Here is a 27,833-nt window from a genome sequence, read left to right as displayed (position 1 = left end):
TATATGTAGACAGCTTCTTCTACTAGAGCATACAAAAGAACCCAAAATAGCAGTACTTAAAAACATCTGATTAAAAGACTCTAAAAGTAAATAACCCACTATTTACAAGCACTAGAATTTGTTAAAACCTGGACTAGTTAATAACTACTTAATGATTATCATTCCTTGCCAATGAATTCATAGTTTAACATGTAACACACACAGACACAATTTAGGTATTTATTTATTCCAACCTTCTCTGGTCAACTGTTGCTGCCTCATCCCTTGCTTATAAATCAAAGAACTACCAGAAGTGGATTCTGACTGGCTATGTATGATATTTGATCAGTTACTAAGAGCTCAGTGTTAAGTTTCTCTTTAGTGATATTCATCTACAACTAAGCCACATAATAAAATAAATTCCTCTACCCTTTTTTTTTTTTTTTTTTTTTTGCCAATTCAAATTTTACTCAAATTTTAGTTCAAGCTGGGAACTGGTCACAATATTCTCTCTTGATCATCTCAAACACAGTAACTCAAACACACTTCTGCCACATTAACCAAGATAAATCTGGAATTTCATTGCTTTTAATTAATCTGGATTTTAATTTCACTGCATCTTGCAATTGTGTGGAGGCTGGCTGAAAAGTTGCAGAACTGGTCAGTGTCATGAAAGAGTTTATCTTTCGAGTGACAGCTCCTGACAGCGTGCAAATACAAGGCAGCATTGGTGAGGGTTTTGTTTTTAAGGTACATTTAACTGCAAACAACAAAAAAAAAAATTTCAAACCAACCATTCCTATCATAAGCTTTCTGATGATTTATGGTTTACCAACTGAGAAAGGTTACGCAACACTGCATGCCTTTAGATGCATTATTTCAGCTAGTTGAGATTTAATTAAGATCACAGACTCTAAAATCCCTGTCAAATGAAAATTCAGAGAAGACAATACACTAAATATCCTCACGCAGAATGTTTCCATTCCATCCTCTGGAAAAATATGAGTTAATCCGCGTTTCTATGGCTGCAGACAAAAGTTCACTAATTTTGTTTTCTTTTGACACTTAGGTTGTTTTCTATTATATGTCATGAGATCATTCCCTTCCAGGGAGGGAAGAAGAAAATCGAGAGTGAAACATGTTGAAGAAAATGCACTTGACATTACTATCGGATATTATCATAGCTTACCTATGATGTCATCACATTTTCATATAATCAGCCCATGATTAGAAAAGTCTCCTTTAATGAAATATGTTTATTTAAAAACACAACACAAATAGGAAGCCTACCTTTCTTGAATCACTCAGATTAAGTAAGTGACATGTTAGGCTTCTCATTTCCTTAACTGACCAACTTTTTATCAGATGAACTGCACATATGAGTAGGAAAGAAAGTTCGTAGGGTAAACAGAAGAATATGAAGCCCCTTGCTTTCATTCTATAAGTAGTCCTGGGGCGGGGGGTGGGGGTGGGGTGGGGCGTGTGGGGTGCGAGGGACCCCCCACTCACCTCTAGGAGATTTCCTATGGCATGATGCAGACCCTTTTTTCTTAAAGAAAAAAAAAATCATGATCATATGGCCCTTTATCTACTCCAATGTATTTTTATTTGCATCATCTTAATATTTAGTTGCTTATCTCATGCCTTAGAAATGACAGGTGCTTGCAGTCTTGCTCTTGACAGGCCACTACACAAATAACTGTCTTGCCTGAAAGGGCTAATGCAGTACTAATGAACAATAAATCAACTTTGATTATCAAGTGTCAGCCCAATCCGTTTTCAGTTCAACTCTATCACATCCTAGAGTAAGTCAGCCACTGTCTCTGGATAGGCAGTCTGTATTTTGGTTTCATTTTTACACACTTTTCACTGAAATGTGTCAGGCAGCTACAAAGAATCACATAAAATAGAAGTAGACATTTCTTCAATTTATGCGAAGGGTATTCAGAATGTGCTTCTGTCTTCATTTGGTTTACTTAGTGGTATGTCTTAACGTTCAGGAAAGCTTTGCATTCTTTCAAACAACAATAACAGCAACACATCAAATCCTAAACTAGAATCTCAATGTGATCATGTTTGAGGTCTTTGACAATGACATGATAGCTCGAACACTTTACCACATAACCACCTCTGATTGCACATACACATTCCTCTTAGAAAATCTATTACAAACAAACGAACAAAAAAGCAATACCCGGCCGCTTTTATATATATGTATATATAAACTACACTTGATTTAACCGCTTTTATTTATATATACATATATATATATATATAAACTACACTTGATTTAAACTGAAAAATAATAACAAAAAATATTTTAAAAACTGGCTTCTTTTAACACTGACTTCCTAATGATAAAATAAATGTAACTTATTTTTCTCTTAAGCAGATTAGTCATTGATAGTATGATTCACATTTCCTGTTATCAGGCTTAATTTTTCCCCCAAATGTGTCACTTTCAGAATGTTGGAATCTATGGAAATTAGGTGATTTGCATTTTTGAATTGGCTTGATTAGAACATTTGGTCTGTGTGGACAAGAATATAAAACTATTAAATTTTCCTTCTAACTGGTAGGCCTTGAAGGAGTTAATCCCAAAGAGGAAGAGTCTATATGTACTTTGCTCTAAAACTTTACCACCCACTTCCTAAAGGTTCCCCCCTCCTTCCCATCACAACTCTTGGGGTTGGGGTTGGGGGGGTGGGGAGGAGGGTGAGGGAGTCTCCTTTCCACTGACCGTCTTTCAGGCAGTTTTGACAGTTGAGTTAGTTCCATTCAGAGCCCAGGAAGATGGGAGCACCCCGTGGCAATCCTTCAGTCGCCTGCACGTCCGAACCCAAACCCTGCTCCCTACTTAATGAACCGGCAAAGTAATGCAACAGACGCTGGAGACTCCCCAACCTGCCAGGGTGTCCCTTCCCTCGCCGGCCTGTTTTGGTGGTGGGGCTTGAGCCCTCCCCTCCACCCGCCCCCATCCCACTCCCCATCCCACCCCACACTCCCACCCCCCTCCTTTTGCTGTGTGTGAACTCCTTGAATTTGAACAGCCAAGCTGAAAATAGCCCGAGACAGATATAGAAACAAAACTATCAGAAGCAAAGCAATACCCCGCACGGGTGACACGCAGAGGGAAGGCTCCTTGTATCTTTCACACGCTCTCAAAGTGACATAAATCACAGCCCAGATACGTTGCCCCCCCCCCCATCCCGAAACGGAGTGATGGCGAGGGCTTTTACCAAAGTGGCTGCGTGAAGGCCAGACCCGCAGAAAACTGATCGCAAACGAAAAAGAGAGCGAGAGCCACACGAGCAGGACTTCCTCCAACTCTGAACTACACCCCACCCATGAACATTAAAAAAAAAGAGAGAGAGAGAGAGAGCAAGAGGGGGAAAGCCTCTCTCCTCTCCGGGACGCACAGGCCTGCAGCTCCTCCATCCCCCCCCCACCCCCGCCTCCACTCCCAGAGCGCAACTCCCACCCAAGTTGGTAAACAGCGACTGTTGTTATTATCATTATTATTATTTTTTTTCTTTAAGGAAAAGAAAAAAAAAAAAAAAAAAAAAAAAAGGACTGAACTTGGAAACCCTCGGGCGCTCCAAACCTTCCCCAGCGAGAGGCCCCAGGAAGCCGGCGCCGCGGAGCCCGGGGAAGGCGAGCGCCACGGCCGGGACCAAGCACGGGGACCAACCTGACACTCTCCATGTAGCCGCCAGGCGCGCGGAGCCGGCTCGGGGCGCCCGCGCGGGCCGGGCGTGGGGTCCGGCGGCCTCGGTGCAGGCGGACTGCACGCGCGCAGGGGCGCTCCGGCTCGCGGGCTGACAGACGCGCCGCGCCGCGCCCACCCGCCCCGCCCTGCTCCACCAATCACAACCCGCCTCTAAACACCCCGCGCCGCGCCGCGCCGCGCCGCGCCGCGCCCCACACAATGGGCTCCGCGGCCCGCTCCCCGCTCCCCGCGCCCGCGCCCCGCGCCCCGCGCCCGCTCCCCGCGCCCGCGCGCCCCGGCCCCCTCCGCGCGGCAGGTGAAACCACGCGCTGGCCAGACCCTGCTTTTGTCCGCGGAGCAACTCCTCTTAATTGCAGTTAACCCTTTGACCTGCCTCTGGCTGACGTCTGGGGAGCCGGGCCCTGCGCGCATCCCTCCCGCCAGCTGGGCTCTGCAGGGGGCTCCGCAGGGGGCTCCCCTGCAGGGGGCTCCGCGGGGCTCCGCGCGTGTGTTTCGTCTTTGCAAACTGACAAAAGAGTTGGTCTCTAACCTTCGAGACCAGCCCGGCCCGACGCGCGAAGCAGGGGACCCCGCGCGCGCCCTGCGCACGCCCGGCTGCTCCGAGCAACTGTTGGGAATCGCCAAGGGGGACGCGTGCGGGGCCGCCTCCGAGCGCTTTCCTCGAAAACGGCCTCCGCACGGAACTTTCGCTTCGCCGCCACGGTGCAGCGGAGGCTCGGCCACCACCGCATCCCCGCCTCCCCCCTCCCCCCCCCCCCCGCCCCATCCCTGGCCGCGCCAGGCCCGCCCCAGGTCGCTCCCCACCTCCTTTCGGTCCGGGAGTCGGGCTCGCCAAAGTGTGCCCGTGCGCGCAGAGGGGAAACCAGCCCGGCACGGGGGCTGAAATAAATAACCACCAAACGTGCCTCGTCGCTGAACCGAGCTGCTTCCCCTCTGGAACGACAGCTGCTCCAGGAGGCATCTGCCCCAAGTTCGCTAAGAAATGATTCTTTAAATTCCTTTCTTATTTATGCAACAACAGCGACAACAAAAGCTACTACTCTCCGCGAGCGCTGGGAGATGACCTCTAATCAGAAATAGTCCCTGGCGCTTTCAGGCTATTTAAAGCTGAGTAGAGTGTGGTTTTTTTTTTTTTGTTTTTTCTTTTCTTTTTTTTTTTTTTTTGTTTAAAAAAAAAAAAAAAGTCACCAGTAGGTTGAAAACTTTGTTGGCTCAACTGGCACGATTTGAATGCCAGGTTAATTCAATCACTCTCGGCAGCTATTTATCATCTTTAAATGGAGAGGGAGACTTCTTGGCCTGTACTTAAAAAAAAAAAAAAAAAAAAACTCTAACATTTTTATCACTTCTCTCAAAATATTCGAGGAAAAGTAGTGACTTCAATGACTACCGTGTTTTCCCCCCAATTAAAAAAAAAAAAAAAAAAAAAAGAACCCCAAATGGACCACAAATCCTAGCCCAGCAATTTCAGGAGTTTTACTTGAAGGTTGTCTTTTTGGTTTTTTTTGTTTTTGTTTTTTCCTATTTGAGGCGTTTAATGCAGATTACTACTACAAACCACAAAGCATATTGATAATATTTCCAATCAAGCAAATGCCCGAATCTCAATAAGGTCAGCGGGAGAGCAGACAATTTCCCCATTAATCTGGCTGCAAAAGAGACAAAAGCTTCAGTTGACTGTCAACTTATGATCAGATGTTAAATGGGTGCATGGCAGGTCGCTCTCCACCCTAAAGTGTTTTTGTGTCAGACAACAAATTTATTAATGGCATTTTTCAGGTCACAAAAATGTGACCCCACCCTCTCATGAATATTCAACGGCGGACCAAGGGCGTTCTTTTTTTGGGGAGAGGGGCCTTAAATCTGCCAGAAGGTACCATGAATCTAGTAGAGTTCTGACTCTTAAAGAGACAAGGCACTCTTCCGGGAGGGGCTGCCAGGGCCCCAAAGACAGGAAATAAAAATATAGGAAGTTCTCTCCAACCAATGCGCAGTGAGAAAGTAGAAATGGTCATTTCAAAATACATGATTGTTTTCAAAGGTCTTAAAATTAATTTGAGATTTGAGGTCTGTGAACAAAATGGGGTGCACTTTGAGGAGGCAGTTCATGTTTTTCAAAGCCAAGTTCTTCATGAGGCATCCATAAAACTCATGCATGCTTTTACAAGTTGGACCAACTCCTTTGCAGGTCAGTGTTTATCAGCTAAGTCTCCAGGAGCATCAGAACAAATAACAAACAAACAAGCAAACAACAAACATTACAGACGCTGATGAGCCAGTCTGTGGAGACAGCCTTACACAAAATAATTAGAGAGTGACGCAACGCGCTGGTTACACAAGCACTAAATTGCACAGGGGTGGCTTTAAGCACCATGGGACCACAGAGAAAAGGGAGATCAGTGAGCTGGAGAGGTCTGGGAAGGCCCCTTGGGGAGGTGGTGTTTAAAGGACTGATGGTTTGGATGGGGGGGGGGGTGACAGTTTGGAGAGGGAAGTAATTTAGCAAGCTAACTCAGAGGCCACCTGGAGCCCTTCCCTCCCTCTCTCCAAACATGACGTGGTGACTCACACACTACTTCTAGGCAAGGAAATGAAGCATCAGTGATAAACCTGGATAAGCTGTATATATGCCCAGGCCATTTTGATTAATTCAGGACTCTCTCAGGATCCCATTCCATGTGGTCCTGTCGACCTGTGCTGTTTCTGGGATTCTGTGAGAACTAAACCCTTTCACTGCTGGAGTACCATGTATAATGTTAAAACCCGTGGATACAACGTAGAAGACTCAGCTAACGTAATTTATTCATCACCACAAGTGCCAGGTCACTTTTGAAAGGCCAGGTTAGAAAGCAATGCCTCCCACCCAAACAAAGTAGCATCTGGATTGTGCGCGCTTTATAGAATGGGTTACTTAGCCACAGGGTCTCACTTAGTTGTCCTAACTTGAACAGAAAGTGCAATCCCCACTTTACAGAGGAGAAAACTGAGGCTCAGAAAGCCAACAGTGATTTCCTTTTTCCCCCTGTAAGAATCAAACATACCTAGCAGATACATACCACGGGCCACAAGGGGAAGCAGATACTGGATAGTTTCAGAAAAAGAAAGGCCGTGATAACATAAAATGAATACCCAGGGGGGGAAAAGGCTAATGTTTAAGGAAGAGTGAAGGAAATGCTAAATACCATACTTAAAAATATTTTTGATGCCCACATCCTAACACCCACAACAGATACAGTCCTTGTTCAAACACCACATATTAAGAAACCTGTCAGTTGCTAAATGAGTCCATTGTGCAGCTGGCTGTGTACTTAAGAATAGATTACTATGATCCCACACCAAACTCTAACCACCAAATAACACACCTGGGACTAAAATCATGTATTATACTTGGTTCTGCTGAGCCTTAGCCTTGAATGCAGAAGAAAGTGAAAGGTTTTACTGCCCATTCAGTGCTGTGGATGGAAAGAAGATGTATTCAATGAAGAGTCGGAAGGAGCATGTTGTCAGGACATTATTCCTACATGCTGATGAATGGTGTGGCAGGGAAGGAGACACGGGCCACGGTGCCTGGTCCACGTAGCCCTCAGCTCCAACGGAGGTCCTGCTTTGCCAGAAGCTGCTTGGAAATAACCAGGGAATGGATATGTAAATAGACACTGGCCCACATATTTCCAGCAACGTTGAGAGTGGGAGACCTGCTCTGATAAAGTCAGTTAGGCTACCATGTTCTCAGAGGTAACTACTGTAATTTCTGTCACCAGAAAGTTCATCTGCCAGAGTGAGTGAAATAAAAATTGATGAACAATTTGATGGGTTGAAAAATCAACTGTGTGACAAGAGGCCAAGGGTATAATTCAATTGCCCATCTTCTTCCAAACAATGCTTGCATTAACACTTACTCTTCCTTTTCTAACTAATTTAGGGGAATACCCAAAACATGTATCCTGAAATGAAGGAACTTAAAGAAATGTGACCAAGTGACTGTTGCTAGAGAGAAAAGGGTGAATGGGCAGGAATACAGAATTTCTTCCCTCACAGTAGTCACAGGCTTGATGACCTGCCCAGGGAAGTGAGTCTCTCCAGAGGGAGCCCTGCTTTTAGTCTTTCTGATGTCTCCGAAGACCGCCAACCAGCTGCCAATTACAAGTACTAAATTGTAACACCAATGCCCGAATTCTGAGATTTGGGCACTTGTCTCCAAGGAACCACAGTTCTTTCTTGATTTAAGTGCTTTTACTTAAAAATATAAATTAATACATCATCCATCTACAGGGAGCTAAGGCAGTCAGCTCCGTGTCGATATTGTTTATGTCTCTCTTATGTCTTTGTTGACCATACAGTTGTCAATTATGTTGTTTTTGGTCTGTGTGCCTGCGTGGCCACGGGAAAAGACTGTGAGTTCCCACCGTTCCAAAGGAGCTTAAATTTCTCTTTCCGACACCCTCCAAATGGCCATGAGCATCTTCATTTAATGCAACGTTTTGTAATGCCAGTGCTCCTAGTTAATTTATATATACACGGTAACATGTCAACATTCAAGTGGCTTATGAACATGATGGGGAAATAAGCTACAGAAAACATTTATCCCCTCCAACCCTTCCTCGCTCTAAATGTAAAGACATTCAGAAAACAAAAGCATATGTAATCACGAGTAAACAAAATCATATGCAGAAAGACAAATGGCAACATCCTGCCCTAAGTCTGCATCTGACTGACTGCAACAAATTATTCTCTCATTTACGATAAAACATAATCCCTTGTTTTAATATAATGTAAAATGTATTAGTGGACGGCTTCTGCCATAAGGTTAGAACAGATTACACTGAAGTGTGCAAAGTTCTCGAAAAGGTACATGTTTTGGGGCAGGAGAGCATTTCCCAAAGAGCTTTGTCCTTCAGGTATCAGGAAAAATAAATCCTTACCACCATCAAGTGTGAGTCCGTATTTCCTCTCCAAAGAGTAACAGCATTTATGGCACACCCCCACACAAACCCTCGGTTTTAAGCATAACAAGAACTGGGTCAGTGAAGGGGAAAGAATAGATGGCTTTTGGGGGGTGAAATGACATTTGAATTTTTTTTTTAACGTTTAATTATGTAGAAATCGCTGAATATCTGATAAAGGCAACTGGCCACCTTTATTTAGTAAAATCAGCTTTTCCAGGGACCTGGGGTGTGCAGCAGGCCTGGAAAGAGGCAGAGGGAGCGTGTTGCATCTTGCCCTCTGAACAATGCTCACAGGTCTCCCTCCCATTGCAACGCCACCCTCCTGTGACCCTAGGTTGACACACCCTCATATCAAAACCTTCTTTACGCCTGCCCTCTGCTGGTAAGCCTGCCAGGATTAGGAAATTTTGACTACCTCAATTTATTCAGAAGACAACTTTTAAAAGCTGGAGCGAAAAGGACGTGTAATGAACTGTTAACTGGAATATATAAATTAAGACACTTAAAAAACGGTGGGGGGGAGGGGCACCGCTGGTGAAATATGGCACTTTTAATGTAAAAATGCACATTCGTCTATTCTATTGCCTGCCGGATCACAGCCCAGGAGTGCCAAACTCTACATTTTAGCTTGCCTAAGAGAACAACCTGTATTACTGTCGGGCATCTTGCCTTCTCTTTTGCGCACTCTCCGGGGAGAGCATGTCGGCGCATTTTCAATAAAACACCTTCTTAGCAGTAAAGGGCCACTGTTCCCAATTCAGTGGTCCCTAAGGTTTCATGATACAGTATATTTAGCTGAGTCGCAGCTCGAGTTTTCCTCTGGCATTCATAAGATCCTTATAAAGGAGAAGGGGGGAAAAAAAAGCCAAAGAAGAGCTTTCCCCTATCCTTTGTTTAAATAAGAAAACAGTTAACTTTGAGATTGATTAGCTGGCATGACTTACACAAAACAACGGGACGCGCTCCCATGCCCTCTCCCCACTCCGGGAACCCTCTGCACGTGCGGGCCAGACGAGCCTGCAGGAGGGCTCTGGGCATTAGGGGGTAAATTTCCGCAGCAGTGTGCAAGGGTTTAACGGTGCAGCTCCTGTCAGTGTCAATGGGAAGCACGAGGCCTTACAAATCCCTGCATACCATTTCAAAAATATATCTCCAAGACGGGAAAATGAAGCTTAGCAGTTGCAACCTCAAAAGCATTCAGGAAGTAGCACTCTTGACAGCGCTTTAGATGCCGAGTAAATGCTCTTATAAAGAACACCCAATCCAGCCGACAATAAATCTTACGCCGGGGAAGCCCGCGCAGGGCTGTGGAATCCCCTCCAAAGATAATTGCCTTCCACACTGTGTGGCATAGAAACTGCAACACGGAAAACATTTTCAGGAGCCCTGCATGGATTTTCTTTCCTTAATAGTCACCGATTTTACACACACACACATACACTCACACACCCCTATCTTTCGGAGAGACCCTATAAAAGAATCCAAAGGTTCGTCTTCTTTTCTAGAGAAAAGTTATAGCGGGGGCAGGGAGTGCCACAGAGAAGCTGGGAAGAGGGATGTGTGTAAACACTCGAGAGCAGGATCTGAAGCATGCATCAAGGTACGAGGTTGCCCGTCTCTACTTCCCACTCACTGGAGGCTCATGCAGTTTCCAAACGGTTCCAAGTATTGGGACTCACCCAACAAGCTCCAAAGGACGTAGGCAGATTTTTTTTTTTAGTCCTAAATGCCCTCAAGCAGTCTGTCTAACCCTGAGATGATGTAGGAGCACTGGGATCTGACATAGGGTCCTATTAATGACTTTGTCATGAATTAATAGTGCAATTGTGGGCAAGTCACCTCACCCGTCTGAGCCTACACACTTCACCTACACAAAGAGAAAAACACATGAGATACTCTCCATGGTTTCTTGAACAACAACTATCATTATTGATTGCTTGTTATGCACCCGATACACATTTTACACTAGCAGAGGACTATGCTTTAGGCATCTGATGGCTTATAATTAAGGTCAAACATAAAACACATATAAAACTAGTTTAAAAATATAAGTACAATTTTAGAGTTCAGCATTCCTGGACACTACAACGTCTATGGTAAGTTGGGGAACAAAGAGAGGGGAAAATGCAGTTTGGCAAACAACTCAAAAGCCCTTATTCTGATCCTCTGGTGGTAATAGACCCTGTGAGACCCTATGAAGGAAGTATTACTGTGCCCACTTAACAGATGAAGATCCTGAGGCTCTGAGAGTTGAAATCACTTAACCAATGTCTCACCGCCAGTATGGGGAGAATTAGGAGTTGAATTGTTCCCAAGCCTGCTCCTGCCCCACCTTGCCAAGCTGCAGACAGGGCTGGGGGCTGAAATTAAGCCTGGCACAACAAAGAGGCTGCTTCTACTTTTACTTCCTTAGAAAATGAATGTGACCAACAGTCACTGATTGGTCCGCATGACTGGAACCTGAAATATAAAGGTAAAATTCTGATAGCCTCCTGTGCTTCTTATCCAAGTCCAGAGTCCCAAGCCAGGTGGACCACATGCATGTGGAAGTTCCCCTGAGTCTGGCAGGACGAGGACAAGGGGCTCGTGCATTCTCATTGCCTCTCCCTGAGTGAGGAGCGTCCACTGCTGAGATAAGAGACAGACTTTTCCCCTCATCTCCTTCAAACACATTACTGGACACATGGCAGTGGGCTGTACCCTGGCCTGGATGATGCCCGAGCTCTCCTGGCAACTCAGATGTAAAGATAAAACACCCGTAGTACTGGGGCTGATTTTGTTCCTGATTATAAAAGGCACCTAGACAGTTTAGTGTGGTAGTTCTGGAGAGAGTCTGCCGTGGGTTCTGACCCTGACTGCACCACTGCCTGACTGCTTTTGGTAAATTACCAGTCTCTGTGGGCCTTGGTTTCCGCCTCCATAAAACAAACAAACAAACAAACAAACAAACAAAACCTAATAGTAGTTCTCCTCCCAGAGGGTTGTAATAAGGACTAAATGACACAGAATGGGTCAGTGCCCAGCACACTGTAAACATGCTAATGTTTTCCCTTATTATTATTGTTGCTATACACTGCTTTTCCTTCAATTTCCTCCTTCTGCTATAATGAAATACCCAAAGGCATAATATTTCTTTTTTTTAAAAAAAAGATTACTTATTTATTTATTTAAGAGAGAGAGAGCAGAGCAAATGAGAGAGAACATGAGTGGGGGAGAGGGACAGAGGGCAGAGGGAGAAGCAAGCAGGCTCCCCGCTGACCCCGGGAGCCTGGTGTGGGGCTTGATCCCAGGATCCTGGGATCATGTCCTGAGCTAGAGGCAGACCCTTAACCGCCTGAGCCACACAGGCACCCCCAAAGTATTTCTTTACTATCTCAGACTCATTTTTCTGTGAGGCTACTGAGGTTTTAATGCCAGGATTTAAGCAAAAACTCTTACATCCAATTAATCTTAACAATGGAAGAAGACATTTGCTTGTCACTGTTTTTTTCAACCCTAGATCGCAAGGTCCTAGACCAAGAATCTTCCCCAGAAGGCAAAATGGCAACCCAGCTTCAATCTCCAGGTTAGTGGATATGCCACATCCACTAGCCAATTCATCACCTGAATGTGCATAGGAGTTTGGTGGTTTGTTAAATTAATTCTTAAGGACCCACTGGAATAATCTAAGGAGTGGTCTGCCCTGAGTGCTGAGAACACTGGGGTCAGCTGACATGAGACCTAATTTATGGAACCCTCAACCCTATGATTATACAATATTTTGCTACTATCGTCTCTGGGAAGGAGAGCGTTTGCATTCCATGCTCCAGAGATTACTCAGCTCGCACTCAATTGTAATGACCCAATAAGTTGATTTTTAAGGTTCTTTTCAAAGTTTCCAATGTTTACACTATCCAAGGTAAGGAACAGAACCCAATGTTAGTGCTTCCAGAGCGCAAGGCATACCACCACCCATAATTTTATGATTCGTTTAATTTGAAAAAAAAAAGATACACGGGCAGGGAGTAGAGAAGAGGGGTTCCTTCCTGGGCATAGAGGAAAGGGGACTTGTAAGACAAAGATTGGGCTGGATATTTAAGGATAAAGCTCTGTCCCAGGTAGTAGGACAGGCAGTGTGGGGAAGACATTTTCAGCTATTGGGAACAGAATGTGCAAGTGTTCACGAGGGAGGTTACACATCAGGGAACTGTGAAATACTTGCAAGGGCTGGGGCAATTATAATTCATACTATATCTCCTTTCCTCTGAGATCAGTTTTCCGTGTTTCCCCCAATTTTACCTGTTCCTCCTATCTCAAAAATTTATTCAGTTCTTCCTCTCCCATTCTTCCTGTTTTGCGCATGGTCTCTGTTCTGCATCTATATCATGGCCAATATTTAACATGATCTCTTTTAGCCTTGACTTTAGCTAACTCAAAGACACACACATCCCTTAAGTTTGCAGAATTTGAGGTTCTTTATTCCTATCCTGGCATGCTCTCACCCTGTGATTCTGAAGTTTCTGACCCCAAGATTTTGATTGAGTGAATCTGTGATATGCCTCTGCAATTTTCCAGAAGATGAGTCCATATTATAACCGGGGTTTCGGAACCACTAGCATAATGTTACGAAGCATGGACTCAAGGATTCGGTATTTTGGTCATGAAAACATTTAAATAACATTGTGTCAGATATGGATATCTTATTATGCAATTAGTTAGAACAAAAGCATGAAGAGAATTCCCATCCATACAGGAAAACATTAAGGATTTACACTAATCCCGGAGGACAGGAAATGAACTTTCACAAGACCAGCACAGACAGGACCTCCACTGGTCTTTCACTGATCACTCCCTCTTGGCAGCAAGGCTCCAATCACTGGACCATGAGGCCTAGTCTCAGTGAGCTTTTTCTGAAGGCAGCCTAGCTGTGCGGGGCCAAGGCGCGCTTGTTAATTTCTATTCACTCACTTGCTCCTTTTCAAGGAAGAAGGGGCAGAAAGGACAACTGACGACCCGTCTACTTCCGCAAACTGAATGTTCGAGGAGAAAGGAGCCAAGTCTATACAAAAACCATTCCTCCATCAGGCAAATTATGCTCCTCGACAGAAACACACACACACACGCACACGCAAGAGAGTGCAAAAGTTTACTCCACTTCGCTTGGCCAATGTCACCACTATGGGAACTCAGTTTGGGGTAGTACATGTAGTACAGTTCTAACGAACTGCAGCATTCACAGTCTATGCCAGTAATTTCTGCAGTCTATCAAATGTTGCATTAGCGCATCAAATGTCAAAAAAAAGTGCCTTGTACATAAGGGCCCCTTAACAAATATCTGATTGATTTATAAACAAATGAATAAACAAGTGAATGAGTTAATGGCTTCTTTCCTCTCCCCTTCTTTTGCATTTCATTTATGTTTCACACATTATACTCTCTTTATAAACTCCAAGAGACAAATTCTGCATTCTTTTATTTTTCTCTAGTTGTGGTATCTAGCAAAGTGCTAAGGAAAAAGTAACTAGGTACATGTGAAATAATAGCATCTATTGAAAAACAAGGCAAGACAACAGGCCCAAAATGGAGTTGCATATGCTAAGCTCCACACCCCCATACTGAGCCTTAGCTACAGTTTCGGCTTTCTCAGAAACGGAATCTTAAACCAGTCTATCAGGAATCACCTGACCAGCACTTGTCAAGTAATCTGCCTGATAGACCCTGCCATCCCCCAAAGGAAAGAACTTGGCAGGAAGCACCTTGCTTTTTTCCTTGTCTAAATCCCTTGTTCCTCTTCCCTTCTGCCTATAAAAGCCTTTCATTTTGTGTAACTCCTTGGAGCTCCTTTCTATCCACTAGACTGGATGTTACCCAATTCAAATTGATTTCTGCTCAAATAAACTCTTAAAATTTTTAATATGCCTCAGTTTATCTTTTAACAGTTCTATCAGAAGAGGGATTTGAAGGAGACCCCTCTGCCCATAATCCTCAGGAGCAGTTAGCAATGAGACATGGGTACTGCCGAGCTCCCTGGGCTTGCTACTTTCTCTCTGCCTCTAGAGGAGGTGGGTAAGTTCATCTGAGATCCTAGCTCTACAGTTTTCATGTTATGAATTTCAGGTATTATCTGAACATTGCTTTTCCTAGACCAGGTCCAGAAACTAGCCAGAGCCAGACCGGGTCTGACTTAGAAACCGGACTGAAGGTTTTGGGGCCAGACTGGGTCCAACTTGGAAAGCAGACTGGGTCTGGGGACAGACTGGGTATGGCTTCAGCTGGACTAGGTCCAATGTGAGACCTTAGGTGAATAAAATTTTGTTTTAAGGCTGAACGAGTGAATTAACCTTACCAAAGATAGTGCTGAGTTATAAAGGCCACGGTGGACAACTTTAAACCTTATCCATTTATGAAGGTGTGTTAGAGAAAAAGGCATCATGCCCAAGTACTCAGTATAAAAAAATAAATGGAAAAGTCACCTCTCACACTCTACAGTTTCTGGTGATTAGGACGAGACCTACCAGAACCCCCTACTTCCTCCAGAGTCTACAGAGGGGATCCTGGGAATACTGGCAGAGGCTGACAAAGGGCGAGAATTCTTAAGAGGGTCAGTTTTCCCGTATCTCTGGGATGCCTGGTTGAGCGAGGAAAGTAAAATTTCACATTGTCCCTTCCTTTCAAAATTCATATTGGCAGGCAAAAAACATATGTAAGAATTAGATCTTTGAACTGTGACTTATGAATTTGCTTTGAAGTACCCACTGGTTATAATCCTTTCTCTCCTAGGGACAGCTACTGCCTCCTTGTTTGTCTTGTTTTGTGTCCTGAGAACTTGGCTGGGCAACCACAGGGCTGGAGGTCCTCCAAAATTTGGCTGCAGAAATGTGGATTGCACTCTATTTGCAGCCCAGCCGGGGTCTTACTGACTGTTGCCAGCTCTCAGGGGGATTGTCTAAGTGTTTCTTTCTTTTGGTTGTCTTTAGGAGTGACTCTGGATCTTGAGAAGTTTGTACCTTCTGCACCTTCTTTGGGATACACTTTGGTCCAAGGGAGTGTTCAGTATAGCCAGGAATACAGTTTGTCCCAGCTGAAATCTCACAAGGTGCTTGAGGGGATTTTTGTTTTGTATAAGTAACTTTATGGCTAGAATTTGGCCCAATTGGAAGCTGATATTCACAGGCTGAATTAGGCCTTCTCCCCTAGCTAAAATGTAAGCTATAAGATCTGTCTATGTGTGTCCATGTATGTATGTTATAAATATGTGATATTTTTTCTACCTCCAGATCATAAAGCCAAATTTATTTGTAAAGACCTCTATCTACTTAATTGGCTTAAAGACAAAGAAGTATTTATATAAATCAAGTATTCTCTCAGAAGTATGGCAACGAACCCAAATGTTTTTCAAGTTCATGTGACCTAGCATGATCTCCAGGGAAGAAAAAACAAAAACAAAAACTAGTGTAACTTCAGTGGTCTAATTAAGACAGGCATATCTTTAGAGTCACCAGCATTAAATATACTATTTTTATTTTACTTAGGTTCACTAAAATTCAAATAAGCTAATGTATCTCAGAGAATTTGTCAGTGAGGAAGAGAACTTAGGATGATGGTTAACTGTTTAATGTCTCATGAAATTTTCATGATTACTCTAAACATAATTGTTAAGAACAAGTAAATTAAATATACATATAAGATAAAACTTAGAAAGGAACTTTTCAACAATAATTATGCTTTATGAAAGTCCACTTAAAAATAGCTTCCAAAATCTTCCTGGTGACTTGAAACTTTAAAGTTATACTGAGTTGAGTTAAATAATACTCATTGGCTACTTATATCATTTTCTTTCTCTCTCTCTCTCTTTATTTATTTATTTATTCATTCATTCATTCATTCATTCATTCATTCATGAGAGACACAGAGAGAGAGGCAGAGACACAGGCAGAAGGAGAAGCAGGCTCCATGCAGAGAGCCCCACACAGGACTCGATCCCGGGACTCCAGGATCACGCCCTGGGCCGAAGGCAGGCGCCAAACTGTTGAGCCACCCAGGGATCCCCAGATCATTTTCAAATAAGATAAAATACTGAACCATTAATTACTAAATACAACTTTATGTGCTTTTGCTTTGTTTTGCAGAAAAACTAAAGATAGTTGGGTCTATTTGTAAACATGCATGCTGCCACATTGGAAAATCAACTATTAGGAAGAATATACTTCTCGAAATGATGAAATATTTATACAGTTGTCAATCCACAACTCTCAGTTTTCACTGAGAATTAAGAATTCTACGTGTGAAGAATTCTGGGGGTCGTCGGTGGCTCAGCCAGTTAAGCATCTGATTCTTGATTTCGGCTCAGGTCCTGATCTCATGGGTCATGAGATCAAGACCCCTGTCGGGCACCACTCTCAGCAGGAGTCTGCTTGGATATTCTCTCCTTCTATCCCTTCCCTCTGTTCCTGTGCGCGTGCTCTCTCTCTCTCAAATAAATAAATAGATCTTAAGAAAAAGAATTTAAAATAAAAATGTAATTTAAACAACTAGAATAATAAAGTTTTTAAAAACACACTATAATAATAGGGGTACTTGGGTGGCTCAGTGGTTGAGGGTCTGCCTTTGGTTCAGGTCGAGGTCCCGGGGTGGCCCCACAGGAAGCCTGCTTCTTCCTCTGCCTATGTCTCTGTTTCTCTCTGTCTCTCATGAATCAATAAATAAAATATTAAAAAAAAAAACCCACCACACTATAATATAAAAAATGTACTTCTGTAAAACCAAAATTTACTTGTCTTTCATCTGCTAAAACTACAAAGTTTTCTTGGACTATTGGTCTGCTTTTGATAAAAGATTGAGAAAGGTTTTTCTTTACTTTTTAAGTTATCTACCTGGAAAGTAAACATTTTGTGTCTTACAAAACGATTTACTATGCTTCACATTGTCTCTATCAGGTCTTTGATTTACTTAAGAAAATGAAGTCTTCTCAATATTAAGAGAGCTAAAGTTTTGCTCCCAAGTATGTAACCTTCTGTATTTATGTTAACCCCTTCTACTATTACTTTTGTTACATAGATAATAATTTAGTATTATTTCATAATGATCTGTGATCCTATTTAGTCAAATGTTCAAACCTTTTGAGGTTTGGACAGAATCCCCAGAAACAAATTCTAAATGAAGTCTTTTTTTTTTTTTTTTTAAGATTTTATTTATTTATTCATGAGAGACACCGAGAGAGAGGCAGAGCCACAGGAAGAGGGAGAAGCAGGCTCCATGCAGGGAGCCCGATGTGGGACTTGATCCCGGGACTCCAAGATCACGCCCTGGGCCAAAGGCAGGTGTTAAACTGCTGAGCCATCCAGGGATCCCCCTAAATGAAGTCTTCTGACCTCAAACTAACTTTGGTATTTTATGGCAGGTCCCTGGAATATTTCAGAAGATTTCTTCTCTTGCCATATAAAAAGAGATATTAAACTAATTAGGTTTATTTAACATATCAAATTACATGGGAAGCATTATCAAATGAGAAGTGATATTAAACCTTCTTAGCTTATATTTGTATGGATGCATGTTATTAATTTAAGTGTTCTAGAAATTGTGTGAAATTCCTAGAAATCTGATATGTCCTGTATAATGTTATCAGTTGTAATTGCAGTTATCTTAAAATGTTGTGTGTCACAGAAATAACCAAATTTCTGTCAATTCTGTTATAATGAACTCTCATCAGATCTTTAACCAGGGGAATTTTTAAGTCTTTTTGTCATTTCCAGACAGTTATTGTTTTACTCTAATGCTTTTGCCAAGTGTTTTATCTTTTGAAAGATTCATAGAAAAGTACTCTAAAATACAGGTTTCTGATAACTTCAAGATCATAAAACTGAAATGGGTGAGAATTTCTAGAACTAATGAAAAACTGGATTCAAACAGAATAAGAATATGGGTTGAATGAAAGTAATAAGGATGATTTTATATATATATGTATATTTTTACACATATACATTTACATGTATATATATATATATATATTTTTTTTTTTTTACAATTTTTTCTCTAAAACATTGCTAGTTCCTGAAGGCTCCTCCACCCTGCCATTTAAGGAAATCTTTTTCTCTTTTCTCTTAAGCCATCTGTGACTTAAGGTGATTTCGTCAAATATACTTATTTAAACATTTACTTTCTCTCCCTTTTTTTTCTTTAAAAAAACAAAAAAATCTCCTTGGAAGGTATAGTACCAGGTCCGTCTCACAACCCGAATGGCAGTCAAATTTCAAGGACTTGAAACTTGGGTCTTCATCTCCCAATTAAAAGAGTTCCTCCAGACTCTTGGAATGGCACACCAGCCAGAGATGTAGACTTACTGACTTAGGAGGTTCCTTCTCAGAAGCAGATGGCATCTTGATGTGGACAGTTCTTCTATGGTCATAGATCAAGATCTTCACCTTCAATATGAAGGCTTTATTCTTTTTGCTTTTTTGCTCCTTGTTTTTTTTTTTTTTTTTTTTTTTTTTTAATTTCAGTTACTGCATGGGAATCCAATGCTCCTTATCTCTGGCAACCATCCCTGAACCTACTGCTAACAGAATACCTGCCCAACAAAAATCCTCAGACTCTCACCCAGGTTGTTCTTGATAATAGGATAGTCCTTGGTTATCTTTCAGCTGAGTAAGGCGATATTCATGCTGGAGCCAATACTGCTTACTGCACTTGGATTAATGCTTGTGGGGAAGTTGAGACTCAGCCACATGAGATCACTGAACAAGCTAGTTGGCTTAACAAAGTGACTCCTTCAACAAGGTCTTTATTTTACTTGTTTGATTCTGACTAGTTTAGGTCTTGGAGGCCAGGGGCTCCAAAGAACATTGTAGATAGTGGGAATTTGCCTGCTTATAATGATCAGAGCAGTCTCCCTGATATGCTGTATTCTCTTAACAGCTTGATGTGCATGTTCACAGCCACTGACTACCAAGCAAATGATCTCCCTAAAGCCCAGAACACCAGCCAAGGAGTGAAGAGAATGGCCAACTTACAGAATGTGAACCTAATGTCATGACCTGTGACTACTAGAAAGAGAGGCAGCAAAAGGCATTATGACCTGTGAATACCACACAGAAATTTGAAGTAGAGGAGTACGGGGGAGAAGAAAAAGAAAAAGAAAGAAAAAAAAAAAGACACCCACAAAAAATAACAAAAAAAATGCAGTAACTCCAGGGCAGGGAGTATCACCAAGGCCTTAAATTTTGATCTCCTCTCTTAGGCTGAGAATCTGATCAAAAGGGGTAACTGAAAAAATAAAACAAACAAAACAAAAAAATCAAAGGAGGCCTCAGATGGACTCACTTTTGCTAAGCTCCATGTCATCAAACTGAGAGAGACTTAATTACAGTTTCAGCTCTCCAGAAATGGAGTCTTAAACCAGTCAACACAGGAGTCATCTGATCAGCACTAGTTAGGTCATCTGTCTAATGGACTCCTGCCGTCCCCTAAAGGAAAGTACCCTGCAATAACCAATCCACTTTTTCCATGTTCCCACTCCTATCTGCCTGTAAAAGTCGTTCCTTTTGTACCGGTCCTTGGAGCTCCTTTCTGTTTGCTACATGTCTGGGGGTGCTGCCCAATTCAAATTGATTTTTTGTTCAAATGAACTCTTAATAATTATAATAGGCCTCAGTTTTTCCTTTAACGCACCTCTATATGTAACGTGCATGTTCAACAAAGGAAAGCATTTCTGTTTTGCCAGCTGAGGGGAGAAAAATATTATTATTATTTTTTTGAGAAAATCTTATTGATGACAATTTTATAATTGAGTGACCTCACTTGCAAAAAAATATACTCCATTTACAGAAATCAATGATCAAGGAGATTCTTTCGTTTTGAAAAAAACAAACTAAATACAAAGTATGATTTAAGGATCTTGCAAATCACTTTAGGTTTTACCACTGTGAGTAAACTCAAGTCACTAAGGATACCACAACTACACCTACTATGCTAAAGGGAGATAGATACCCAGATTTTTAAAAGGTCATCTATCTTTCATTTGTCTTGCTAATTTGGTCACATGAAAACAATCCTGAATGGAGATAAGACTGGAGATAAGACTTTCCCTAGCTGCTGTCAGCACCTGAACAGCTTAAACTGGATTTTCATTGCTCAAAGTGTCCCCAACTCCATTGTCCTCTGCCTCTGATGCCTCTTGCCTGACACAAGGAAGAAAGAGAAGGATTAGGGAAAACCTACAGAAAGGGCACAGCCCACACTCTCCTTCAGAAGCAGAAGACGGATTAGCTGGCATGACCTTTGCTTCTCTCTTGTCACCTGGATCCTCGGAATCACAGACCCAGGAGCCAAGTTAATCCCAAGAGCTGAGGCGATTTATCCCTGTCCCATAATCACTCTGTCCTTTTCTGCCACAGCTGCACCACCTTGGTCTTGTCCCTTCCCTTTAAAGCTACCTAGGTTCTAGTTTTGTTTCAAACACATAGCCAGCATCTGATGTGTGAGAGACAAGGCCACAACCGCCTTCGAATGTAGTAGCATCTAGAAATGAGCATGGCAGGTCAGGTGCCATCTGCTTCACCCAGAGGAGGACAGAGACTCAATTCCGTTCTTGGTGTCCTCAGCCCCTACCAGGTCACGAATGGCTCCTACTGATTTCACAAGTATCCCCTAACTAACTGTCACATGAACTACTATTAATTGGAGCTCTCATTCCACACTTACATGGTGGTCTTCACTTTGCATTCATTCCCATTAAAGATCTTTTTCATTCTGATTCAGAATTTCAGCCAGCTGAGACCACTTTTTTTGTGTGTGTGTGTATCATGATTCTTAAAAATATTAACTCTTCCTCATCCTTCTCAGACACACACAATTTTTGTCATCTCTAAATCCCTCGAATCATGTAACTTGAGATGTGTTATGACCAGTTTGCTAAATTTGTGCATTCCAGGGTTTCATAACATCTAAAGCAGAGTGCTACAGTTACTATTTGACAATTACCAACGCCTATTACATGTTAGGGATTATTCACATTTATCACCTGTTCCAAACTGAAAGGACTCCGAGAGGTCAGGTTCCTCCTGCCAATCTCACTTGGCACCTAATATGCTGCCTGGATCTCAGTAGGTACCTTCATAAACAAATGTTCTTGATGCATCAATGAGCGAACTTACTTAATCTTAACCACAATTCAGTGAAGAGATCCTAGTATTAATCTACACTTTATTGGTTAGGAAACTGATGTCCATAATGTTAAATAACTCAATCAGAATTAGGTACCATGTTACATAGAACCAGCACTTAAAAAGTAACGCCTACAAAAACTATACAACATGTGAAAGACACATTAATCGCTCACTTCAAACCAGGACTTCAAGGGGGGTGGTGCGCCTCTTCGTATTACTAGTGGGGGCCACATCTCCCCAAGCATGTCTCCTACCAGCTTTCTTTCTCCCCTTTCCACAGAAACAGACGAGGCTAAGGAAATTTCCAAATTAAAACCTGGCAATGGTTTCTATATTCTTGTTTCCTAAACCTATAAATCAAAACTGTCTAAACAGGTCATAAATGTTCCTTGGCGATATAATGGGAAAAGTTCTGATTTATGGTGCCGGTAGAATAATTTTAAATAATTACATAAGAGTTTTGAAAAATGCAATTAACACCTTTGGAAGTTTTTTGAAATGAAAATGAATCTCTGGAGATGACTGTTCCCATACATAAAGATAGCCAGTTAAAAAATAAAAATAAAGCTACAAGATGCAACTGTGTCTGAATGATCCTGCGGAGACAGGGCACAGGAGCTTTTATTTACAATGGGAATTCAGGAGCATGGCCACATGAGTACACATTTTAACTCTGCCGCCTCATCACATGATAACACCACCATTAGCACATGTCATTACCAAACATCAAAATTAAATCACCAAATAAACATCTTGTTTCTTTTCAGTCCCAGCTGATGCCTCGCTCCCTCTGTACTGGTTTGACACATCCTACCACACTGTCCTTTGGAACACTTCAAATCCTCCTACCTGCTCTTGCAAATCTGGCCAATGTTCTTTCCTCTTTCTCTTCATTTGTGATTCATCTCCTCCTTCAAAATCCAACCTTCTCCAGATGAAGTCACTCTGAACATCCTTCTTTAACTCTAACTTCCCTGGTACCAAAGAAAGTCTTACCTCTCTGAATTTCCCTTTTTGGGTTTACCAGAGTGAAGTTATGATTTTATATGATGAACTACATTCCCAAGCTCACCTGGAATAACCTCTGTCCCTCACTCAGTGTTCTTTGGCCCATCTCCCAACACCTCCTCTGAAGCGTTTTCAACTCAGGAAAGAGCATAACCAGGCCGCCTCCAACAAAACTAACTTTTAAATTAGGTATGCTTTGTTTGATGCTACCTGTTCCTCATTTTCTTCTCAATTGATCTTGGATGAGAACAGTCAACAACACCGAAGCAAAAATGGATTTTTTCAGGGTTCTTTTGGGTCCAGTGGGAATTTGAGAAGTGTTACGACACTCCACAATTCATTTGTAGAAACGGTCCCAAGTAGCTCCTAGCTCTTGAAATCCACTGTCCCAACTGTGACTACATAAGGAAAACTCTCAGCCACCATCCTGGCCATGAGAATGAAGAAAAAAACCTGAGAATCACTGAAACTTTTCTCTGGAATAGATTAAGAGATCATTTTAATCCCACCCCCTCATTTTCCAGGTGAGAAACTCATACCCAAGAAGGAAAAATGACTAGCCAAAGGTCAGACATCTAAGCAGTTACCGGCAGAACCAACACTAGAACCCCAAACTTCTTACTCCTAACAAAGCATTCTTTCCATTGCTTCACACCACCTGGTAGGGCAGAGACATGAGGAACCACGAAAACTAAAATAATCAACCAACGACATTTAACAAATTTTTTTGGTGGTGGTGGGGATACGTAAGGAGACAATAGTCTTTCTGTGTTGGGATGAGCGGTGTTTTTTAATTTTGACTGCAAATTATCAGTGAAAACTGCACTTAATCAGCACTCCTAAGGGCACAGGACATCAAGATTTTTTTTTTAAATTACTTTATTTTTATTTATTTATGATAATCACACAGAGAGAGAGAGAGAGAGAGAGGCAGAGGGAGAAGCAGGCTCCATGCACCGGGAGCCCGACGTGGGATTCGATCCCAGGTCTCCAGGATCGCGCCCTGGGCCAAAGGCAGGCGCCAAACCGCTGCGCCACCCAGGGATCCCAGGACATCAAGATTTAACTCATCTTCTCCTGTCGCTTGTCCAAAATCACGTGACTGTATTTGGCCATTAATCTAGAGCTGAGGTGTCCAATAGGGTACACACGAGTCACATGTAGCTAATTGTGTATGAAGCCATTCTAATAAAATAAAATTTAAAATTCAGTTTCTCCATCATACTAGCCACATTTGAACTGCCCAACAGCCAATGTGGTCAGTAACTACCATGTGCAGACACAGAACACTCCACCACTGTAGAAAATTCCACCAGACGGAGTGGAACATCTAGAACATACCAGTTTATGAAATGGGTACAATATGAAAATCACTACAAAGATGAACTGTGAAGCATGGACTTTTTCCAGCAACACAGAACTTGCCGAAATATTTTTCACCAACTGACTCTGGTTTCTGAGGAGGACACTAAGTCCTAGGAAATGTATTATACTGTTCTCCCAAGCTTTACAAGGAGCAAGACACAGAGTTTGGATTGAATGTCAAGTTGTTCGACTCTTAGGGAAATGATTTTTCCATGATACCTGCTGACTGGCTGAACACTAACAACATGGCATGCCTTGTCCTCTTTAAGATTGACCCAGGGCAAAATGTCTACGGGGCATCCGTTTATCTATCTTCTAAAAGGAAAACTAGGTACAACCACTTGGCCCTTGTGTATTCTAGATGTACGTGAATTCAATGGAGCCAGCTCTAGCCAGGGGAATCGGGAGGTGGGCACATGGCTCGGCCCAGCCAATGAGCCTATTCCCATCCCCTAGTCCACAGTGACTGGATCAAGTGTAGATGACTCACGTCATTCAGTCAATTCAGCCTTTTGTTAGAATTACTGAGGAAGAGATATTCTTTCTTTCTGCAGGGGTTGCTTAGCTGTACAAATGTGAATCTGGGGCTCTCAGAAGCCATCTTGCGTCAGCATGGGGGGAATCTGACAAAGATTAAAACCAACATAAAAAGAAAGCAGAACAGAAAACAAATGGAGCTAGACCAAGTCCTGGTGACATTATATGAGTGCCTGGTCCCAGCTGTGTGTGAGGCTAGGCTCACTGTGGAACTTTCAAGCCCACGGCCCCTTCATTAGCCAGTCTGAATTGGGTTTTGACATTTACATGCAGAAAGGTTCTGACTAATACAGGTGCATTTTTCCAGAAGGAGATTAGGAAGTAGTTATATTAATACTTCCAATCGACTTTGAAAAGCCCAGCAAAAGAGAAACACCGTATTACAAAGCACATGATGGCAGTCGCAAATCTTGGTTCATGTGCTGCCATTCTGGAAGGGATTCCCCAAGTCAAGCCTAATTATACTCAAACTGTCCCAGCCACGCATCAATCACTAGGTTTCAATTCAACACATGTGCATCTTTCTTTCAATTACCCTTATTTACAAGTTTCTTATCAGGGCAGGCCTGAAGCATCACTTTACAATTAAGTAAAGTATCTTCTAGACAGAGGCCCTGGGAATTTCTTCAAGACATTTTCACCCTCTTAAAAAAACAAAAATACAAGGAAATACCCCCATGGTCTCATGATGAAAGTAAAATGAAGACTTTTTGGTCTAATGGGATTTCACTCAAAATTCTTTTACCATCCTTCCTTCCTTTTACACAAACACTGCTCTGATTCCTTACTCATAGGTCTATTTCTCCCTTCTTTCTAAATTAGCCAATAAAGTTTCCCTGTCTTCCTAGGTCCCATCTGCCAAACTGTGACAATCATACATTTATGGAGGGTGGCAATAAATGATTTACCAAATATGTTAGCAACCACTGTACTGTAATCCATACAGCCCAGGAAAATACATTCTGCCTTCATTGTGGCCCATTTCAAATTGTCCGCTGTGTAGCCATGATGTTTGGAATCACTCACTGAGACCAGGTCATTTTAAAAGGATAGGTTTTTAATGGATTAACCTCCCATTCAATAGTGTTAATTTTTTTTTTACAAGGCTTTGCTTTCTCCTTTATAAAATTGTATTTTAAAATTTACAATCATTGTTTAAACATACGGATTTGGGAATACAGTAAATTGTTTTTCCTTAGTGGCTCGTTTATTTAATTCAATGATCTTGTCAAAATCCACTCTTTTTTAGGCCGTTATATTTTCTCTCCAGCTCATCAATGGCTAGGAGTAAATCTTTTCTTCTCCCATTGAACTTTTTCACTTCAACTAATTAATATTCAGCATGTATTGTCCTGTTACTATGAAATTCTAGCCAAAGTTTGGTGAGGTCCTATGGCTTAAGATTTTTACTAATAATGAATATGAATATTAAGCTGGTGTTTTGAAGTCATCCTAAACAATTCTATCGAGCTCTGATAACATTACTAGCATCTTTGTTAGTGAGTATGTGTCTCATGTTGGGTGTCTTGGTTTTATGTCTTCATTTGGTCCTTGCTTTAAGAGCTTGCGAGGTGGTTATCACTTACAGGAATTTCATAGGCACAAGAACGAATGTGAGAAGGTTAAACATCTTGCCCAAGGTTGACAGTGGCAGGTTAGGATTCAGAGTCCCCTGAGCCACTCAAGCCTGGGTGAATACTTTTGGCGGTGCTGGGCAATAATTCTGAAATTTGAACTAAAAATATCAGATTGAAATCCTTCATGACTGCGTTCTTTAACCTGGGAGTAGTGCCTCATGTGGGCAATTGACTTCTCAGACCTCTTTGGTTTTGGGCAAGATGCAGAAAGAAGGTTCTTCCCTCCCTCATCATGTCCTAGCGCTTCTAGCTTCCCCACGGAAGGCTGGCAGTTAATTCCATATTAACAAAATTTGTGAGCCTTGCCTAAAAGAGAATCTTCTAATCCATCCTTATGTGATGATGCAACATATCCATGTCACTATTATGCAATTTATTAGGAAGAAAGTGGGGTGGGGGGAAGGAGGGCACATTTAAAAAAAATGTCATGCTAATTTTATCCTTGGAGAATCTGGAATAGTTGTTGCCTTTTGTGATCTTCAGTTTCTCCGGCTGGTAGAGAGAGAGGGCTGCAATCCCCATCCAGACAAGTCATCTTTGATCCCTCCGAGTCCGTCAGTGAGAGGCAGGGACCAAAACCCTGAGTTCTGTCTTGCCAGACACTCACCTAGAATGTCCCTCTTCCAGAACAGGAGTGACATCGAACGTGACCCTGGGCTGCAGACTTCTGCCCCAGAGCAAAGCAGAAAACCCATTTATGTAGAATTAAAAGCTATTTGCTTGATCCGTCACTTGTTCCCACTCTGGTCTACTTTCAACTGTGACACATTCAGCTGGAATTACAGGCGAGCTCTCAGTCCGGCACTGGGGCATAGCATCTATTTCTGCACAACCACGGAGCGTAAACATTACAGAAAAATAATGACTTCGGAAACACTGGGCACCCTACCCAAACACAAGCTACATGTGTGTTCACAGATAGAAACTAACGGCTGTTTACCCTGAAGGCCCCATAAGAAAAATGCAGTCACCTTTACAGTAAAATGCAACTTACTATTCAACATGCAACAAACTGCCAGAAAAGAGAATCGGGAATGAACTCCAACAGAGAGGTCTTATAGTGCCTCGGATTTCTACAGGAGGGTCCAGGCTGTTCAAGAACTGGGCAGTTCCCCCCACCCCAGCCTGGCCCGAACTGTACCACAGATCGGATCACAAGACCAAGAAAGGAAAAGGTTGCAGGCTCAGTCAGTTTTCTCCTTGCTGGGTCGGGTAAGAGAGCTTGTATGACATCACGTCGCATCTCACTCTGGAAGCCTGCTTTGTAAAGGCAGAAATCTAATGTCGCTTAAGTGAACCAAAGAAGCAGCGTGGGTTTGGTACGGCAAAAGGTTACGCAACATAGTAAAGTTAACGTAAACAGGCTCAAGCTGCACTAGAGCTATTCTGTCCATTTCCCGGATGCAACAAATAAGGGCACGCATTCCTTGTCAGTGTATTACAAAATGACAACAAAAGCCATCCCAAGTTTCCTGTTGAGATGCCAGCA

General features: G+C 42.4%; 1 protein-coding gene across 35 annotated transcripts in view; it reads right to left on the bottom strand.

Annotated features, from left to right (window-relative positions):
* The window catches only part of FOXP1 (forkhead box P1), a 581,289-nt gene that overhangs the window by 100,171 nt on the left and 453,285 nt on the right, over nucleotides 1-27,833 (bottom strand). For 3 of the 35 annotated variants that reach the window (XM_025984858.2, XM_072720458.1, XM_072720465.1), the window contains exon 1: nucleotides 4,514-4,824. The exons of 21 other annotated variants lie outside the window; for them this stretch is intronic. The gene's annotated coding sequence lies outside the window, so the exon portion shown is untranslated. Of the gene's footprint in view, nucleotides 1-2,719; nucleotides 2,986-3,670; nucleotides 3,818-4,238; nucleotides 4,475-4,513; nucleotides 4,825-27,833 lie in introns of those variants that run through there. 11 more of the 35 variants (XM_072720461.1, XM_072720457.1, XM_072720464.1 and 8 more) reach the window with 10 other exon arrangements.

The sequence above is a fragment of the Vulpes vulpes genome, chromosome 9, assembly GCF_048418805.1.
Source record: "Vulpes vulpes isolate BD-2025 chromosome 9, VulVul3, whole genome shotgun sequence".
Classification (NCBI taxonomy): Eukaryota; Metazoa; Chordata; class Mammalia; order Carnivora; family Canidae; genus Vulpes; species Vulpes vulpes.
Note: the sequence above shows the minus strand (reverse complement) of the source record. Positions and strands in the feature narration are given on the sequence as shown.